The sequence below is a fragment of the Crocodylus siamensis genome, chromosome 4 (assembly GCF_052110815.1).
Source record: "Crocodylus siamensis isolate JL-2025a chromosome 4, ASM5211081v1, whole genome shotgun sequence".
Classification (NCBI taxonomy): Eukaryota; Metazoa; Chordata; order Crocodylia; family Crocodylidae; genus Crocodylus; species Crocodylus siamensis.
The window spans coordinates 146,111,861-146,121,409 of record NC_143398.1 but is presented as its reverse complement, the minus strand read 5'-3'; positions in this window follow the sequence as shown (position 1 = coordinate 146,121,409).

The following is a 9,549-nucleotide window of genomic DNA, read 5'->3' as shown; positions in this document are numbered from 1 at the left end:
TCCCTCTGACTGTGTAGGATCAATGCCACAGTTGCCTAGTTTTTTAATGAGGATGGGGTGGGAGACGGTGTCAAAGACCTTGCTGAAGTCTAGAAAGACTATGTCCACGGCAACACCTGCATCCATTGCCTTTGTGACTTGATCTTAAAAGGCAATCAGGTTGGTCTGACATGACCTGCCCCTAATGAAACCGTGCTGGTTGCCCTTGAGCATCATCCCTGAAGCCGGCCCATCACAGATGTGCTCCTTGAGGATCTTCTCAAAGAGTTTCCCAAGTATAGAGGTAAGACTGATGGGCGTATAGTTGCCTGGGTCCTCTCTCTTCCCTGTTTTGAAGATGGGGACCACGTTAGCCATCTTCCAGTCATCCGACACCTGGCCGGAGCACCACGAGCGCTCGTAAAGCCATGCCAAGGGCCCTGCAATAACCCCAGCTAGCTCCCTCAACACCCTGGGGTGGAGAGCATCTGGACCCGCTGACTTGAACACGTCCAGCCCCTCCAGAAGCTCTCTAACCCGGTCCTCCCCAACCTGAGGTCTGGAGGCGTTCCCCTCGAGTCCATCTGGCATCACAGTGGGGAAGTCCCAGTCCCTGCACAAGAAAACAGAGGTGAAGAATTGGTTAAAGAGGTCTGCTTTCTCCTCTGGCACAACCACCAGATTGCCCAGCGTACTTTGCAGGGGCCCCACATTACCCGATGCCTTCTTCATCCTCCGTGTATATTTGAAAAAGGACTTTTTATTATCCTTGATCTTGGACGCTAGTCCTAGCTGTATGTCCGCCTTAGCTTTCCTGACAGCCCCCTACAGACCCGAGCAGAGGAGGTTTCAGCTCGGGTTTCTTAAAAGTTTTCTCAGTCTCATCTAAGAATGTTTCGGGAAACTGTAGGGAGGTGAGAGCTGCATGGGGCCTAAGGAATACATTGAATCACAAGAAAAAAAGGGCTGGAAAGGACCACTGGAGGGCATCTAGTCCAACCCCCTGCCTGAGGCAGGATCATCCTTACCCAAATTGTCTTATACAAATCCATTGTCTAACCTATTAGCAAAACTGCAGTCAACCCTGTCACAACCACGAGACATAACACCCTAACTTGCCACAAATAAAGGGGAATAATGGTGGCCAATGTCCTGCTGCGGAGGAGGTTGTTAAAATATGCTGAAGAAAGCCACGTAAAAAAAATCCCTTATTCTACCCAAGGATTTTCATCTATTCCCAAAGCCTTGTTGGCAAGTTGTTTGTTTGGAAGCTCTGTGGCCATTCACATAATCACTGTGCAGCCTTCATATGGGGACTCATTTCCCAAGAGGGCATGGCCTGCTCCCCGAAGTATGGTCCCTGCTTAGTGTAAGGGTATCATAGTGCTGCCCAAGAGGTAAGTGTATGTGCCTTGAGGAACTACCCTTGGAGGTAGAGCAGTTGCCTCCTCTATTCCAGAATGCTGGAGGAAAGGGGGTAGGGGACAGGTTTTCCTAGAGAAAAGAGAAAATTGCTTCTCCAGTGCCTAGCTTCAGGGGATGTTGGTTCAGCTAGCTGGGTAGCTGCTCGCCTTATCCTGTCTTGCTGGAATGCTGTTTAGAAGGGACACCTGCACTGGCTGTTTTGCTCATTATTTTTTCTGCAAGCACTAATTAGAGGCCTTGCGTCCTCAGTCACAGTGTCTTTCATGTGTCAGTCCCATTCATCCCATCTGTTTGTTTTTGTTTTCCTCTTTTCCTCTTTTCTGAGCTGACTCATTGCTGAGAACATTCTGCAAGTGCTGGGACGTGTCTTGGAAACCTCTCATGAACCTCCTTTGGGGGCAGCTCTTTTCTCCTTTGCAGGAAGCATTTCCTTGCATTCCTGACCACTGTTTTTCTGAGCTTTGCTATCACAGGTAGCATGGCCCAATAGGCAGAGCAAGGGCTTGGGAATCAGGTAACCTGGGCTCTGTTCCCAGCTGTGCCACTGACTGGCTCATATAACTCACTAAGTGCCCTGTGCAGTCCCAGCTGATGCCTGTTCCTTCTCCCCTTTAGCTCATAATGGGCTCCTCCTCTCCAGCATGGTGCTCTGTATATGCCATATGTCTTCAGCTTAGGCCAGCTGTGTTTTTCTGCCCTTCATACAACAGAAACTAGTAAGCAGAGCCACTAGTCACTGGCTTTGAGGAATGATGCCCTGGGCATGGAGACCCAGAGAGTTGTCAGCTTAATCATTCTTGAGATTGCAATGTCACAACTGGCCATATGTACAAAAAAGGAGATGAGGTCCCTCTGCGGACATGATGCCTATCCAAGCCTACCACCCAGACAGCCCATCAGTGTCACATTGAGGCATTTCTTGCTATTATTGTATGATGTAGTCATTGGTCATAAAATTATCTGGCACTTTTTAAAACAACCACAGAGTTCGGTTTTGACCTCCTGAACCATGAACGCCACAGGCTGGTTACAGGCAGTGCACAGATACATTGATGGCTTTTCTTTGTTTTGAATGTACCTGCCATCAATGCCAGCAGCTGCCTTGCAGCTGTTTCTGTGTTAAGAAAGAATAATAAGAAACATTTCCCTCTTCTCCTGTTTTTCCTGCCACTCTTTCTTATTTGCAAACCTCCTAAATCTTTCCCTGGCAAGCTGCTGGCATGGTTTGGAGGGCTAGGAATCCAGTAAGACAGAGTTTTTAATTTAGTCTGTTTGGTGTCTGTCCCTCCCCTACACTCCTTCAGATGTTTTTCTTTTCCCTTTTCTCTTCGCCTTTTCATTTGGCTTCCTGTTTTATCTTGTTTATTCCTCTGTTGGAAAAGGGACAGGGGGAGGGGCAGGGAGAGAGAGAGATTCCTTTGAAAAGCCTAGCTAAATGAACCATTGTGGGATTCAAAATATTCTTTATAGCAAGCAAGCTAGTAGAGAAGCAGCTGCCAGAATATTAAACTGCAAGCTGAATCCAGAGAACAGGGCAAGGCAGCCCATGCAAGCTTCCTGCTTAATATGGGAACGGCTCACTTGGCCAGGTTTTCTAACCCACTCGAAACCACAGGTCCTAGATTTCAGACAGAACTTGGGACTTGTGAGCCCTGGGTTCTTTTCAGGTCTGGTGAAACACACACCTGAGGCTTGGCTGAAGTTCAGCCACATTTCCTGGCTGCTGTGGGCTCTTCATTTTGGTCTTTTTCTAGCTGTCCAGGAAGCAGCTGGGCATGAAAACTACTTTAACTACAGAAGCACTCTTTTCGTGCCACCGATTGTTAGAATTGCCCTGGGAGCAGCGAGTGGGGAAATGATATCTCTCTCCATTACAAGGGAGAAATGGTTTCATGAGACTTGAAAATGTTTTGCAGAAGTTGTCAGTAAAAGGTTCAGCACTGGTTTTGAAACCTCAGACTCCAAGAGCTCTTTCCTGCTCTGTCCATGCCTGGGACTGAGCCCACCTGCTGAGATGTCCCCTGGACTGGACTGGCAGGCAGCAGAAGGGATCCTTATTCTGCAGCAGGGCTGTCTAACTGGCAAGGTGGTGGGCCATATGTAGTCCACAGGGAGTTAACATGCAGCATGTGGGCTTCGAGGTAGCTGCCACTCCACCCGTGATTCTTGTGGTGGTGGTGGCTGGGGACTCTGGGCTCCCCCTCCCCCCTCTGGCTTCTTGTTCCTGTCCATACTCCTAGGGGTGGCACAGTGGGAAGGGGGCCAGGCTGCCCATGCTGTGTGTATGGCAGGGGAGGTTGCTGGGTTGCACATTCAGCAAAGGAGGAAGCCAGGCTGCCAGTGCTGCAGGTGGACTGCCTGCACAGTGTGCACAGCTGGCTGGAAGGGGATGGGGGTGCTACAAACAAAGCAAGGGGGAGCTGAGCTACATGAGCACATAATGGGCTGGGGAGCTGGTCTCCCCACTGGGTGTGAAGGGAGCTAGACTACATGTAGAGATGTGTTGAGGTTCCCCCCCTTGGTTTGTGGCTCCTAGGTCTGTGACCAGCATTGCATGCAGCCCCCAGGTGGCCAGAAGCTGGACAGCCCTATTCTATAGACTTGCCTCATGGTGAAGGGATGGGAGTTGTGCAGTAGTCATCATTTCTGGGGTTGGGGGAAGAATTATCTTTTAACCTTTTGAGCAATTTGGCTGTTTGGTGTTTTCTATTTATGTTTGAGTTATAAACAAACCACACTGCTGGGGGCTCATAACTCAGAGAACCATCTTTGCCTGTCTAGGCTGGGAGGGCAACCCTCAATTGCAGAGCTTCTTGCCTGCTGTTCTTTTTGATCTCGCAGCAAGCAAAAGTGTGCTGGCTTCTAGCTGTTATAAAGTGACCCCATTTACTTCAGCATTTCCGCCAATCATGTCAGCTTCTCTGTCCTGGCCAACACTGTTAAGACTCTTAAGACCTATTGCTTGTTTGAAAAATGCTTCCTCCAAAACTTCAGGCCAATGCCAGGAAGCCCAGGGCAGCTGTAACCAGCCTGTCTGCATGAGCTGACCATGCAGCAAGACCAGCCAGGACAAACTTATGGAGGACTGCTTCACCAAGGGCTGTTAAGCACAACAATCAGGAATGTAACATCAGCTTCGGGATATCCTTGAGCCTGTGATGGGTGATAATGGGGAGATCCTGACAGTGGATGAATCACTCTATACTTGCCCTATTGTCTTAATTCTCACTCTTCCTCTAAACCTTCTGCAACTTGACACTGTTGGGGACAGAACTCGAGGCTGGATATGCCACTGGTCTGACTGAATATGGCAGTTCTTCTGCCATATTCCTGTAGGTACCTCCTCCTTCTCCCACTCCTCTTCTTGGCCATTTCCAGACGAGCATGGCCAGGTGGTGCCACAGACATGTCTACGGCACCAGATACTGCACGTTCAGTTGTTCTCCATGCTGCAAGACAAGAGCACAGGGGTGGGGTTGACCCTTAGATATCCAGGGGCTGCCAGCCAGGCTCCAAGCAGTAGGAACACCACTGCTGCAACCCTAGGAGGCCTCAAGGACCCCAGGTAAGGCTGCTGGGGCCAGCCCAGTGCTATCCCCAGCCTCCACTACCCCACCCGGGGTAGCCTGCCATATGCCAGAGGGCGCGTGACACAGGTGTCCCCCGCAGACAAATAGCAGTGGCACAAGATGCCCTGCTGCTAGTTGTCCCTGGGGAACTAAATGTCTACACTCGCGTGGATGCAGCCTTTGAAGGCTTATAGGAGCTTGACTTCTGTTGACTTAGCTTCACTGTTGGAGATGTCCTCCCATGGCAGTTTCACCCTTTACAGGCTGCATTATTAACCACCTTAGCCCTGATTAATATACTTGGTAAATCAAGTACTTGTCCCATATGATACCTTTGCAGATTTGAAAGACAAGGCACCATGCTGCCAGATAGACAGCACTAGCACCAAAGGAGTTAACTGACCCAGATGCCCTGCTGCCTGTCAAGCCGTTATGCTATAGCTGAAATGTCCACCCACGCCCCATGCAGAGGGTAAACAGGCACTAAAAGCACAGCAAAGGCAGCAGTGGCAGTGCCAGCTGCCTGCCACTTTGTCAGCAGGCCCGCCAGGATCCATCATCTCCAGCATTTCTTAGTGATGCTAAAAGAACCAGTGCTGTGTGAAAACTGTGATTACTGCTAGCTCCCTTCCCTCCCACCCTGCCCTTTCAACCCTCTTACAGACCCAGGGAGATCTGAACCCTACCCTGCCTTGTTCCTTTGATCTCTAAAAGGCTGTTTGTCAGCTGTGACCCAGCCCACATGGCTCCCTTCCCCCTCCTTTCAATATGCTAAGAGCCCTTCATGAATGGTAATTTGACTTCAGCTGGGTGCCTGTGCCCCTGCCCTCTGACCTCTGCTGCTGCAGACTTGCAGAGAGGGTCTGGCTGCCAAACCTGACAGCCCAGCTATTTCTCACCCACATGGACTTCCTCTATACAGCTATGGCACATTTGCTGCTCTCTCTCAGTGCAGAGAGCTGAGGATGAGAGTTAGCATAGACGAGGAAGGAAGTTACTGGCTCACAGAGGAAAATCATAAAGAAATCAAATTCAGGGAGAAGTCTGTGTGACCTACCGGGAATCTCACCTAGTAAGAAGTATCAGCGTGGTTTAGAATCACTCTGCTGGCTATAGGTACTGAACCATCCCCACAGGCTCAGAAATAAACTAGCATGTCTTCCTCTCCTCCTGCTTGGCTGTATTATCCAAACACTTCACCTGTCATTCACATAGCTTTTTACCCAGGGCCCACAAACGCAGCCTGACTCCTTTCAAAGGAAGCGCCGTACGCAGGGCCAGCCTGGTGTCTCCTCTGCCTAGGAAGATTTCCAGCAAACGAAGCAATAACCTGTGTCCTACACTTTAAGCTGCTGTCAATTTTTGAATATTAATAAGCAAGACAAATTTTTGGAAAGTATTACAAAGCAAGTTATTTGAGCCTTCGGTGGCAGTATTCTGGCTATGCAAGCTCCCAGGCCAAACAGAGAAATTCTAACTAAGGATGAGTCTCCTTCTGTTAGCCTTGGTATGAGGATGAGGCCCCACACCCTGGCCCCACCGTGTAACTTGCTTTCTTAGGGCACCTATACACGTGACAGAGTTTTGCTCTGATGCACGCTAATTACCATTAATTAGTGTGCTAATTAGCATGCTCCAGCAGCCTCTGCGTCACATGTATTCAGCATCTCCACGTTTCAAAATGGCAGCAGGGGCCACTTTAACTAAAGCTTATTGAAGGAGCTTTAGTTAAAGCACCCTTGCTGCCATTTTGAAGTGTGGGATGCTGAATACATGTGAGGCTGCGGGTGCTTTAATTAGAGCAGCTGTCAGAGTCGCTCTAATTAAAGCACCACCCCCTCCACCACTTCAAGAAAGTAAGTGCAAAGTTCTGCACTTGGGACAGAATAATTGCATGCACAAATATAGAGTGGGGAATGGCTGGTCAGGCTGCAGTACAATAATTGCCTAGCATTTAGAGTGGACAGTATGCTGAATATGAGCCAACAGCATGCTGTTGTTGCAAAGAAAGGGAATTCTGTATAAACAGAAGTATATTTTGCAAATCAAGGGAAGTGATAGTTCCACTCTACTTAGCATAGGTGAGACTTCACCTGGAGTACTGTGACCAGTTTTGGGCCCCACACTTTAAAAGGAGATGTGGACTGGTGAGAAAGAGCAGAGAACAACAAAACTGATTAGAGGTCTGGGAAGCATGACTTATCATTAGGAAAGGCTGAAAGAACTTTGATTATTTAGTCTGGAGAAGAGAAGACTGAGGGGGGATTTGATATAGTCTTCAAATACCTGAAGGGCAATTACAGAGAGGATGGAGATAACCTTTTCTCCGTCGCTGTAGGGGATGGGACTAGAAGCAATGGCCTCAGACTGCAGCAGAGGATGTTTAGGTTGGAGATTCGGTTAAGCACTGAAATACGTGACTTAAAGAAGTCGTGGCACCTCCATCTCTGGAAGTTTGCAAAAGCAGGTCAGACAGACACTTGGCTGGAATGGTTTAGTCAGGGATGATCCTGCCTTGAACAGGAGGTTGGACTAATTGACCTCATTAAGTCCTTTCCAGCCCTACTGTCTGTGATGAGAAAGTTGATACAGGATTCAATGAATAAATACATTGCAGCTCGGGTATATTATTAATGCCAGCTACTATGTTTTTAAGAAAAATAAGTTGTTTCAAACAATGATTTAATTCTTTTATGAGATTATGAATTTGATCGGTAAGTATATTATAAAGATGTAATACACTTCTATTTATGCAAAGTTTTTGACTTAGTAGCTCAAGGTATTTTGATTAAAAAATTAGCACTATGAAATATCAATAAAGCATGTTAAACGTATAAAGCACCGTCTGACATCTTAAAATGCGGCTGTCAAGAGGGAATGATCACTGAACAAGGATTATTCTAATGGGGTTCCAGAAGGATCTGTGCTGGTTTTTACATTGCTCCAACAGCAATCTGAAACGAAATATAAAATCCCTGCTGAAAAAATTTGTGGTTGACAAAGGTCAGGCAGAAAGCAGGAGAAGGCAGTCCCTTAGAGACTACTTTAATTGGAACTGCCTAGATTAGGGAATGATAATTCATAAAGAGGACCAGACCAGTCACACGGAGTGATCTGCATCACTTGGGAAGCTAGGTCTATTCAAGCAGACTGTGTTAATACAGACAAATAAGAACGCATACATCCATACACAAGGCACACTGGCTGCATCTCCAGAGTAGACAAGTGTCCAGGGAAGCAGCAATTCTGAAAAAAATCCAGAGGGCACTTCCACACGAGCTCCCAGCCTGATGTTGTGTGGCAAGAGGCCTGAAATTATTAGATGTATAAACCTGGAAGTAGTAAGCAATGGTGAGCTGTCTTACCTGTGCAGCATTAGCGAGATGGGCACTGGGATACCCTGGGGTCTGAACACTGAAAAACTTGAACAGGGTGGAGAAAAGGGCCAGAAAAAATATTTGAGGGAATGGAAAAAAGGATTTTCAGTAAAACACATAAAGAGCTCTGCTTATTTAGGTTATCAGGGAAGACTGAGAAGTGGCCTGGTCACAGTGTTTAAGTGCAGGCAGTCCACGACTTACGGCACAACTGGTTCCTGAAAACAGAGTCTTAAGTCGAAACATTGCAACTCAGAACCAATTTTCTCATAAGAAACAATGTTATAAATGGGGGATTGGTTCCTGAACCCTAGCCTGACACCCTAGTTTCACTAAAAATACCCCAGAATTTTGTACTCAACCAATTATAGATGAGTCATATAGCTACATTAATGTCTTTATATTGTAAATAGCAATCATATTGACTTGGAAGGACTTCTTTGAGGGGACTTTACTGGACTTTTTGAAGGGTTCTTGGCCAGAGTCTTCTCAGGAGTCTTGGCTGGAGGTTTTTCTGCAGTCTTGTCTGCTTTATTAAAGAAAACGTCCAAGGAAGTTTGGACAGATGTTCTCCAGGGAGATAAGAAACACAGTGAACTTGTTGGCTGGCATAGTGTTGCATCAGATCAAGCATTGTAAAGTCGTAACTGATGTCATAAAGTTGAAACAGGGTATGAATTTATAAACTTTGTAAGTGCGAAATGTTGTAAGTCGAGGACTACCTGTACTTTCTCCAGGAGAGAGCATCAGGTCCTAAGGGCTCCTCACTATAGTAGAAAAACACAAAACAAGGACCAGGGATTGGAAGCTGAAGCCAGGCACAAGTAAAGTTGAAAACAAGGCAGGGTTTTTCCAGTGTGAGGGTGATTGACTACTGCAGGAACAAAATCCCAGGGGAGGGGAGTGTCTCTAGTTATTCATGATTTCAACTCCAGACTTGTTTGGGGTTTTGTTTGTTTTTTTTTCAGTCAAATTATAGTTATTATGCTTAATACCAGCCTGTGCCAGGGAAGTCAGACTGAATAAGATGGGCTCTCACAGCCACAAATGTTACTGCTACTATGCTGTACTTATAAGCATAATCACAAGGGCAAAAACCCTTTGCTGCCTATTGCCCCATTCTCCCTTGGATCCCACTTTGTACTACAGGTTGCTCCCCCATAGCCTCACTGGCCTTACAGCAGTCTCAAAACCTAGTC